This window comes from Carex rostrata, chromosome 12 (genome assembly GCF_964058835.1).
Source record: "Carex rostrata chromosome 12, lpCarRost1.2, whole genome shotgun sequence".
NCBI lineage: Eukaryota > Viridiplantae > Streptophyta > Magnoliopsida > Poales > Cyperaceae > Carex > Carex rostrata.
Window position 1 is genome coordinate 5,512,588 of NC_135929.1, and position 12,133 is coordinate 5,524,720.

The window sequence follows — 12,133 nt, forward strand, 5'->3', positions numbered from 1 at the left end:
GTTCAATTCTCATTAAACGGCTCCATATTGCATCAATGGAAAGTGCCAAACCCTAGCAAGCATAGTTTAAAGATTAAATTAGTATCAATTATATATCGTCACGTGTTGATGGGCTTCAGAATTATCAGACAATGCTACTTTTTAACTTTGAAATTTTGTGCAAGTTGTGAAGGCCCAATACCTATACACATTTCATTCTAGAAAGCCCATTTTTCGGGGCCCATTTTCCAGAGAAAAGAAGCCCATCTAGAAGAAATATGCATAGCAAAATGAGATATTTCTTCCCCGGTTCATTTCCATTACCTAGGAAAAAAAAGAGCAAAGGCAAAGGAATTCACATCCTTGTTCTTGTTACTTTCTGATAATACAAGAAAAGAAATTATCATACTTTTTTTGTAGTATAAAAAAGTTGTGTACTTCAAAATTTACACACAGCGGATACATCGATACAACTAATATTTATCTGACCAATTTATTTGGATGCTTTTGAGATGTATTTAGGGATATTTGTGGTGTATTTGGGTTGAATTTTGAATATGAATGATATTGGATACTAGTCTACTAGAAAAATGATTAAAAAAAAAAAATGTTTTTACCTCAGATTTTGGCTTCCGAATTTTTTTAGTTTGTGCATAATGAATCCCAGCCGTCCAATCTGTATTGGTACAAATATTAAAAGGACCCATACATTACGGGCATGTTCGGCTGCAGCAACGTAATTACTGTTCGGGTGGGAAAAAAAAATTCACTCAAACTGAATTTTTTTTTTCCCATGTAAACAGTAATTTTCATTTCAAAAGTTTTGAAATTCTGTATCCATTCTCTTTCCCCTCATACTGCCGAATATGCCCTACAGGTGTGGATCAGACTGGCTTGAATTACAATTAAATAGTAAAGATCTCATAATCCAAAATCTGAGGTAATGCAGCAGATAGTAATCGCTAAAAAGCTTCCTTTCTCTTCTTTATTTTTTAAAATTTTCTTTCTTCTTCCTCCTCATTTTTTTCTCTTGTTTTGGTTGCTGTAGCTCAACTGTTTCCAGTGCACTAATAGTCTCCATAGCAAGTGAATAAATCAACTAATTATGACAGAAGTGAATAAAATAAAACTGATAGAGATCATGTCATGTCACACATGACACAATTAATACATATAAAATTCACATTTTCCACGTGCTGATACTGTGATACACATAGCCCTACGAAATGTATTTCGTTTATTTAATTAGCTAGGAAGTAGGAAACTTGTGGTTCATTTTTGTGACTAACTTGAAACATGTGACTACGATTAAACTTTTTAACTACATCGCATAAAACCAAAGTTTTCTCAATTTGCATCCTTCATTTTAGCTAAGAATTTTTAGTAATTATTCAGTATTCAAAGCGAAAACAGATAAAAGAATATAAAGAGACTTGGGAAATCATTCAAAACAAAATTAGTAGGTATGAAACCGAACCGAACTAAGCAAATCAAAGTTATAATTTGGTTTCAAAAATAGAACCGAACCGATTTAGTATTGCAACTGAACCGACCAAACCAAAGTTTTATTTCGGTTTGTTCGGTTCAAACCGAAATATATTTTTTTTTTGTTTAAAGCAATTGATTAAGAAATAATCAGGGGTATTAAGAAATATACCGAGGCAGACCAGACCAAAACCATAATATATAAAAGTTCGGTCGGTTCGGTTATTTCAGTTTTGAAAATTTTCAAACCAACCCGAATCAAAGTTATAATTCAGTTTTAAAAAGCAAACCGAACTATTAAACCCAAAAAAAACAAACCGTTTGGTCCAAACTAATTCAGTTCGGTTCAAAACCGACTAAACCGGACCCAATGAACACCCCTAGGCATGACAAGTACAACAGTGTACATTTACAAATTATTTATACATATTGTACTGGTGATGTCAATTTAATGAATGCAAATTCAAAACTAGACAGCAGGAAATAATGCTGTTGAGTCTAATTTATATTCAGGTTTCTGGAAATATATTCAAGTCAGCGATCGAGCACATTAATTTAATTAACTACAATTAATAAATAATTTCAATATGTAAGCGCTACATATCTGATTGTGACTAAAGATTTAAGTTACTAAATATCAGATCCTTAAAATAAAGATCGTACATAGCTATCTAATTTCTTTTAATAAAAATGTAAGGTAAATTTCCTATCTACAAATATCTATAAAAAAAATTTTATCTGAATTTCGAACCTACAACATACTACACAAAGAACATCATATTTAGTCTTTACTGATTCTTGAACCCAATGCTAATTTTGAAATGGTATTTGAATAATTTAGCAAGATATCTGACAGCATCTGTCACGATTTCTCAAAAAAAAAAAAAAATAGCAAGAATTCTGAAAAAAAAAAAAAACGTTCTATGATTTTTTTTGTTGCTTCATCTTCTTTTTGCAAGTATCTACTCCATAATTATAAATTTTTTAATCATATATATATATTGAAATTTAATTTATTTCTATATTTCCAAAGTTTTTATATAATTATTACTTCCTTCCTTTTAAACGCTAAATGTGTGCATGTAGTCTAATGGTTTGAATTCATCTTTTATGATATGAATACTTGTTTAAATTTTACCTACTGCACGTTATGTATTTTATGTTTCAATCTCTCAATTAAAATTTTTTAGTTACGTCTGTGAATATTGGAAGCAATATATTATCCCAGAGCTCTTATTTTGATGCAGAGTTAATGAATAAAACAGGTTAAAAGTGTTTTAACTGAATTGGATGAATGAAGGAATCCATCAATTACCCCTTTTGTTACATAAATCAATACTTTATCTAATTTATAAATTTCTCAGCTTGCTCTATAAAAGTACATGACTGTGTTTATTAATTTCTCCCAAAAGTTTGGATGTTCATTGTTCATGAATTGAAAGGTCTGAAATCTGAATAATATCCAATGTAGCAAGTACAGGGAATTTGACATCTGGAAAAGGCTAGTCTAGTTAAGCAGATATTAAGAAATTTTATATTATATTAAATCTAGAGAGAGACATTATCTAAATTATAAAGTAACTTGTCTTAAATGATCTAACAGGATATGCATTAAATTTACTCATGAGCTTAATCTCACTAAACAGTTTTGTGAGCTTAATAAAAAAAAATGTCCGATTAATTTTAAATGGCGAATTAAAATAAAAATATTATGATCTATTTGAGACTCAAGCCTTAGGCTATATTTTCTTAAATTTTCGAGCTTGTAGAATCTTTTAATTATTTTGGGGAATTTTTTTTCATAGAAATTAATGAAAAGGTAGAGAGAGAAACAAAAATAGTACATGATTTACAATATTGATAGAAAAATCAGTACATATTTCATCGATTCTAACAATTAAAATAGTTTAGATAGATAAAAATTCCACCGTTCCTAACCTCCATGTCAAATGTAACAAATGTTTTAATATTTTAATATAACAAATATTTAGATATTTAGAAATATTATCTATCTAAACTCTATGTCAAACAAGCATGTATCAATTCATGTTGCCGCAGACAGATGGAGAAATAAAAACAATAGGTTAGGACTGGTGAAATTTCTACCTATCTAAACTGTTTTGATTGTTAAAATCGGTAGAATCTGTACCGATCTTTCTATCAATATTACAACAACCGCACTCTTTCTATTTCTCTCAATACCTTTTTCATTAATTTCTATGAATTTTTTTTTCCTTATTTGGTGCTTTACCACTTAATCTTGTACAAAAAAGAGTATTATGTAACAGAGAGCTAACAGTACATCCACAACACGTGTTCCTCGATACCATCTACATCAAAAAAAAAAAAAAATTCATGATTACATTCTTTGTATGTCTCGCATAAATTAATGGTAATGTTGACAGTATGGGAACTCTGCCATTGGTGCTGTACACTTGTCTTTATAAACTCGCAACTACAAAACGCCAAGCATTGTCGGTTTCACCCTCGGAGAAATATTTATCTATGAAAAATATTTTATAAAAAAAAATTATATAAGCTAAATTCTACACACAAATGAATAATTTTTAAAAATATTAAAAATAGTAACAATAATAAACAACACAGTTATTTGCGCTGAAATTCTTATAGAAAAAATAAAATATTTTCATCACCTTAGAGCTTTGTTAAATCTTAAATAGAAGAGAGAGGCAAATAGATCAAAATAAAACAAAAGAGAGAAGCAAAATAGAATGAATAAAAATATTGTTAATGCAATATGATAAGTATTAAACTACCTAATTATCTTTATGATTTATAAATTATTCAATACATGAAGCATCTTAGTTTTATTGAAACCCACGTTTATAAATGCATCTTTTATTACCATTATTATTTATCAATTAAGGACCACAATTCCACAACGTTGTGCTAAACAAATCATCATTGAGAGAGAACACTATTTATTGCGTAGTGCAGATGTCAATTCTTGATCCAACATGATAGGTCGGTATGTATCGATCCGACCTGATATGTAATTGACTCATAAGCACTGTTGTAAATAACGGTATGTGGTTGTCAAGCGATTAATCGAAAATAATTGCTCATAATAAAAAATAATTAACTGATTAATTAGAAAAATTCATAACAGTTTGATTACCGTCAATGACTAATCGGTCGATTAATTGATCTACTCCATGTTCATAATTCTTGACCGTCACAGATCGGGTCAGGTCTAGGTTAAAAATTATTGACATGTGATCTGACCCGTTTTTACTATTTTATGTATAATTTTTCTGATTGTTTTATGAATCTTGTATTGTTATTTAAATGAGTTGTAAGATAAGTTGAAAAGAAAAATGTCACCATTGTTGTCTGAATCATGATTTTTAGCAAGGTTCTAAATAGCGCGCTATAGCGTTTTCGGACCATAAAAGCTATGGTGTTATCAGCGCTATAGTGCGCTATTTTGCGCTATAGCACTGCTATTTGAGTATAGCGCTGCTTTTTTAGTCAGTCCGCTATGACGCAACAGACGCTATTTAAACTTTTGATTTTTAGCATGAAAAAGTCCAGCTTGAAGGGGTATACAATATGAAATCCTCCTCCTTTTATTGGGCATTACCCCATCAACATCCTTAATCTTATTAGTGATTGAGCTTTTTTTTCCTTTTTTATGAACATAATGATGAATTTATTGTTTTTTTCTCAGAGGTGGTTGCTGATATAGTGGACTCTCTTTTCATGAAAGGGACATTTTAATAGGCTTTAAGTGCTTAACTGCTTAAGAGCCTAACAAACATAATGAAAAAGAGACGTTTTAATAGGCTTAAGAGCCTAAAATACACACAAGTGTAGTTGATTTATTTTTTTTTAGAAAAAAAACACCCTAGGCGTCGGTGCAGTTGATTAGCTCATGTAATATGTGTAAATAATGGTATGCAGTTGTCGGACAGATATGGTACCGTCAAGCGATTAATCAGTCATAATCGGAAATAATTGGTCAATTAGTTGAAAAAATCCATAACGGTTTGATCACCACCAACGACTAATCGGCCAATTAATCGGCTTAAACGAACGTTTTTACCAACACTGGTAATATGTCAACTTTTTGTGCGGTGGTCTATACCCAGGGGCGGACCCACATGGTCCGGGGGAGGGGAAGAGGGCAACTGGTCTCTCTGAATTTTGAGTTTTAGTGGAAATCAGTATGTTTCGATCGACTTTGTCCTCTTTTGAAATTATAGTTTTTCTCCTTTGAATGTTTAATTTGTAATTCATGTTAAATTTAGAATTAAAATTAAAATAAATTTCTTGAATTACGATTGGTAATTAGAATTTTAGGTTTAGAGAATCAGAAATTACAAGTCAAAATATTATAAAGTATAAGTTAAAGCATTGTTTTTTATCGAGTACCTAATTAGTTAATGGGTTTAAACTCAATTAGCTATTTAAACCCGATTCGATATTATAAGCCTGACAAAAATTCTGAATCCGTCCCTATCTGTACCCTTCAAAAAAATTTAAGTATTTAGATTTTGATGTGCTGAAGTAAGTATATGAGGATTCAAATCCGCTTATTTTTTTTCAAAAGAAACAAACCTTCTTACATAAAGAAATTGAGAATAGACAGGTATTTTTTTTTCTCTAAAGAAAATAAGTGAATTTGGATCCATATCTGAGTACTTATTAAATTGGTCTCTTTTTTATTCTCTAGCATAACTCCTAGTGCACGTCATGAAAACAATTATTTAAAATTTGTGCGATTTTTTTTTAAGAAAAGATAAATGTCAGGCGTTCAAATTCCATATCTCTGTTATTACAACAAATGATTTATTTCCTCTGGATAATATCGTACTCATGATCTTGTTTGTGTCGTAAATTTGTGTGATTTAAATCGGATGATTTAGATTGTTTGTTATTATAATGCCTAATTGTTATAGCTAATTCAGAAAAATAGAAGTCATAAGCTAGCGCACACAACTAAATAGGATGATGGAATGATTCTCCCTGTCTCAATCCAAAGCGACAAACAATTCAATCACCACCTCGCGTGCAAGCTTTTTCTTTTTTCCTTTATTTCCACTATATAATCAAAACAAAAACAAATGGTACAATGAACAAAGAAAATTCTTTCATGCAAGGGTATCAGTATCAGTCTATCAGATATATATAAAAAGGCCAGAACAATTAGATCCAGATAAATTGCTAGAAAGATAACACAAAGCCTAGCATCTTTTGTCCATTTTACATGCCTTTTTTCTCCGTTGAAAGCTATAACACGTCAAAAGAGGAATCCAGTTGCTGCCCAGTAAAAAGCTCTCACTGGACAATTGCCGACATGTTGAGGGTTTTTTTTTTTTTTTGAGATAGAAATATGATGATTTAGCTTTTTAATATTCATTTAATTTTCATAAAAAAAATCTTTATTCAGATTTTAAACAAGACAACTTTTTACACGGAGGATCTTATCCTCTGTCATTATAGACCAAAAACCGATATTTCACATGTTGAGTAGTTATTTTAGACCACACAGATAAATTAAATTAATATACTTTTATTAGAATAGATTATTCAATTTTTTTTTTCTAGAGAAAGAGAGAGCAAGTTTTCAGCTAAATTGCTTCCGAAAGCACTTCAGTCGAACTGTTTACGGGTCAAATTTTAAAATTTCATGTTTAAAACGTCGATCTTAGTTGCTCAATAAATTTGTTACATAATAAACATGTATGCTATTTTTTACAATTTTGGAATTTTTTGAACTATCTTTATTATTTTTGAAAAATAGTCTCTTTTGATCTAAAAATAAATTATTTTTCTTTTACTTTTTGGCCAAAAGAGACCATCTAGAAGTTTCCAACGTATATATTTTAGAGAAGAGTCAAATATATTTAAAATGATTGAATAAAATTAATACTTTGAAGTGCGACTAAATATGAAAAGCGTACATTTAATATAGTGATTAAATCAATATCCACCGTGTGATAAGTTGCATATTCAAAATCAGAGTGGATCACTATCTCCCGACATTTTTACTTTTACCCCTTTTTTAATATATTTTATTAAAAATAATTAAGATTTTGAAAAAAATTTAAAAATACTCAAGTCGGGATTTTTCTGCGACTTGAAATTTTTTTTTTTTTTGCGACGACTTGGAATTAAGGTCCCAAGTTGCAAGAAACGAGACTTGAGATTTTTTTTTTGGCACTATAAAAACCACGTTGCACTATATCTCTTTGAATTTTGAAATAAATAGTAAATGCATTTTAAAATAATTATATGTGTAATTCTTGAATAATCTTTTAGACTTTTGAAAAAAACTAATACCGGTTATGGCTAATCTGTATGGGTGCATTATCGATATTTTAACGTCATCGATGTTTTGGCAATAATAAAGTTATGACCGTTTAGAGAGCATGGATGCGTCATCGATGTTTTGGCAATGAAACATGGATGCGCTTCTGCCATCGTTAAGCCGGGCATAAAGCATCGGTGCGTTATCGGTGTTTTTGCAATAATAAAGCTATGGCCGTTTAGAGAGCATGGGTGCATCATCGATGTTTTGGCAATGAAACATCGATACGCACTTTTGTCGTCGTTAAGTCGGGCATAAAGCATCGGTGCGTTATTAGTGTTTTTGCACGAAAGCATTTTTTTTTTTAAATCTTTAAACAGTCATAACTCTGGCTAGGAAAGTCGAATTTGCACGTATGACCACAATTCGAAAAGGGGGACGAGACGGATCCAAATTTTGTCCTGGGGGAATCTGAAGGAATCAAAATTGCAAAAAAACGTCGTTTAGTGCCTCAAAAATTTAGTTTAAGTTTTCTATCAACGGTATATACAACGACCGGTATTAGTTTTTTCAAAAGTCTAAGAGATTATTCAAGAATTACCCATATAATTATTTTAAAATGCATTTACTATTTATTGTGTGCATTTGCTTATTTTTTTAATGGATTACGGTTTCATTTATTATTCAAAGATCATTAAAATTATCTATGATTGTTCAATATATGTTCTTTACACGATAATTTTTTTTTTAAATCCAAAGAAATATAGTGCCAAAAAAAAATTCCAAACCGCAAGAAGTATATATGATTGTTCAATATATGTTCTTAACACAATAATTTTTTTTTTCAAAACTCAAAGAGATATAGTACAATGGGATTTTTATAGTGGAAAAAAAAATCCCAAGTCGCAGAAATTTCTTGCAACTTGGGGCCATAATTGGCCATAATTCTATGTCGCGGCAAAAAAAAAAAGTTTAAATCCCAAGTCGCAGGAATGTATTTTTGAAAAAAATTAAAAATCTTGATTATTTTTAATAAAATATATTAAAAATGGATAAAAATAAAAATGTCGGCAATATAAATTTTTAAAATAAGGAGTTTGATCTCTTCTTTATTTAAAAAAATAAAACTATAAAAAGTCTCATGAGTGCTCATATCGCCATTCGCCAGTCCATTCACTTTTATCTTGCTCTATTGGATTGGATGATAGTGGACATATGCAGTATAAAGTACACGGTACACCTAATAAAAAACACCAAGTGTCATCCACTAAAATTAGTCAAAATATTATTTAAATTGCTCAGGTGGATGAAGTGTTGGAATATAAAATACAGTTAATATGACCGCTTATAGATAGTCAATTGACAGTTATCTGTAAAATACCCAAGTCCATTTTATTCTACCGAAGTGTCAATTTAATTTTGTTAATTTAATACGTTGGCAACTACTAGATATACATTACTATATAATTTGAAATATTAATTATAAGAGCAGAGTCGGACTTTCAAACTACAAGAGTTAAACACACATTGAAAATTAATCATGTAAAATTTTTCTACGATGAATGAAAATATTTTTACAATACCATAACATTTTATTCTTAATTATATAAAAAAATCATACATAAATTAAAATTGACGTCAATAGACCTCATTCCTGCTTAAATTCACCTCTGATTATTCATCAATCAACACTGACTTAATTATTAGCATAACTCATGCTTCATTAGAATAATACATATGTTTAATAAAATACCCAAATTTTAACTAGTCATGACCATAAAATGGATGTTAATACACAGCTTTGCATAAATATACAATAACAATGTAACTTGTGCATAATTATACACAATATTTTATGAAACAAAATATAACACTACATGCAACAACAAAATCAAATTATAATTTAAATTATAAATAAGCAATAAAAATATTGTCATACTATCTTAGAAGTTCATGTCCTGATAATAACTTAATATCAGTAATGAAATAAATTGTATAGGAGAGGGAAATGTAATTAATGTAGAACAATTTTTGTAAATAATTTTTTTTATCAATATATCTGTTGTTGCCGACAACCATAAAAAAAAATGAAATAAATTGCAAGGATCATAGATTGCACACCACCCCCTCCATTTTGAAATTTGTATCCTATGCATTAACTCAAAAAGGAATCTTCTGAGTTTGTGCATCTAGACAGTCCGATTCACTTTAAGATTTGTGCTGATTAAATCTGCTCTAATATTAAAGGAATCCTGAATTATAGGCTGTGACCGGATTGACTCCGATTAAAATCAGATGGCCGAGATGCATCAACTCAAATGATGCTCTTTTGAGTTAATGCAGCCGATGCGGACTCCTCCATTTCCACAGAAATGGAGAATAAAGAGGATAACTGCTTTTGTTTGTTCTATTTTGTGATGCTTGGTTGTGGTCCACTACCTCAAACAGGAATGATTCAGATATGCACTCTGTGGATCCAAGTATATATCCAGCAAAATTTAGGTAGCCTCATGGGATTTGTTTATGCTACCCTTTTTACTAAACACTGTTTTTTTGCCACTTTATTTGTTTGCAAGATTTTTTGGCATCCCAACCGAAAGGGGAATCCTCAATGTCAAGCTCAATAAATAATTTCAAAAAAAATAAAATCATGTACTTTACTCTGTTTATTTTTATTCTGATATTATAAAAAGGGGGGGGGGGGGGACAACATGACAAATGATAATGATTTATCTTTATAACGCTAACAATCATCACAAATCCATGATGCATATAATACGTATAAAAAGTTAATGAAATTTAGTCTATGTTGCATGGATACGGATACGGGTGTCGTATCGGATACGATACGAATACGGCGATACGTCAATTTTTAAAAATCTAGGATACGATGCGTCTATTATATTTTTATTATTTATTATTTTATATATATTGTATTTAAATATTTATAACTTAAATCAAATTTGAAAAGAAAATTAGAGGCTTAATCCAAGTATAAGATAAATATCAAAGTTACTTGATTCAATCATATGTGACGCTCTATTGCAGTGGTTATTGATTTTGAAGCTTCAACGGACGTCCCAGGTTAATCTCTTACTTAAATTTTTAAATATACCATACCCCCAAAAAAGATAAACCAAACCACCACGGTTTTTGAAAATTTTGAATTTTGATACGGCCGCATCCCCAAGGTGAGGCCACCCTTTTTTTTCGTTCAGATTGAACTGCCAAACAAGAAGGAGACAAAAAAAAATGGGCTGCATCCCCTATATGCGGCCCGCATAAAAGTGGCCACATCTAGGCGATGCAGCCGTGTCAAAATTCGAAATTTTCAAAAACCGTTGTGGTTTGGTTTATCTTTTTTGGGGATATGGTATATTTAAAAATTTCAGAATCTCTTAGCTTCTGTTAGGTTAAGTCTTAATGTAGATCAAATATTATGGAGATGGACTCCACATGGCAACTTCACTGTTAATTCCCTTTATAATTTTTTTAGAATTTGGTGGAGTTCCTGATAATACCTATAATAGTATTTGGATGGCTAAAATACCTTAGTTTTTTTATGGTTAGTTAGAATACCTTAGTTTTTTTATGGTTAGTTAGACAAAAATGACTACTAACTAAAGATAAATTGAGTAAAAGGGGGTGGACATGTGATACTCGGTGTGTTTATTTGTGAATTGTCATCTTGCTAAAGCAAGATAGAATTAGATTGCTCAGTATAACAATCTTTATTTTGAGTATGACAATATTGACGCTCTGTGGGAGATGGATTATTGTATTCCATTAAAATAATCAAATATTGTTGAAATTATTAGGGGTTTAGTTTTATGAACTTATGACTTGATAGAAATATAATTATTTTTAAAGGGTGACAAGTGCAAGATGTGCAACTCTTAGGTAAAAAAATTCTTAGAAATTGCTAGATTTTTTATTTAAAATAAAAAAATAGATCTTACTTTTCAATTGAATCTAATATTTTTTTGTGATTTGAAGGACTTGATAGGATCTACACAGGTCATTTCCATGGGGGTTACACAGACTTCAACCTCTATGCTTGGAACATGGATCAATTTAAGTAGTGGTGATGACACTTCAAGTGGTGATTCTGATAGTGACTGCAACTTTGTTTGTTTTTGGATGTTTTTAGCTGTATTTCTCAATGCTAGTAGGTGATTGTTGTTTTGGTACCTGGTACTAGTCTGTTGGTGCCGGTGAACAATATTTGATTTTTCATTTTAATGAAAATCGGTGGATGATTCCACTTCCTTTTTTAAAGAAAATCAAATGAGTTTTAATATAAAAGACAATAAAATGGGTAAATTTGTGAGTTTTTTAAGTTTTGAAAGATAATTACGTAATTTTAAATAGAGGAGAAAATACGTAATTTTAAAG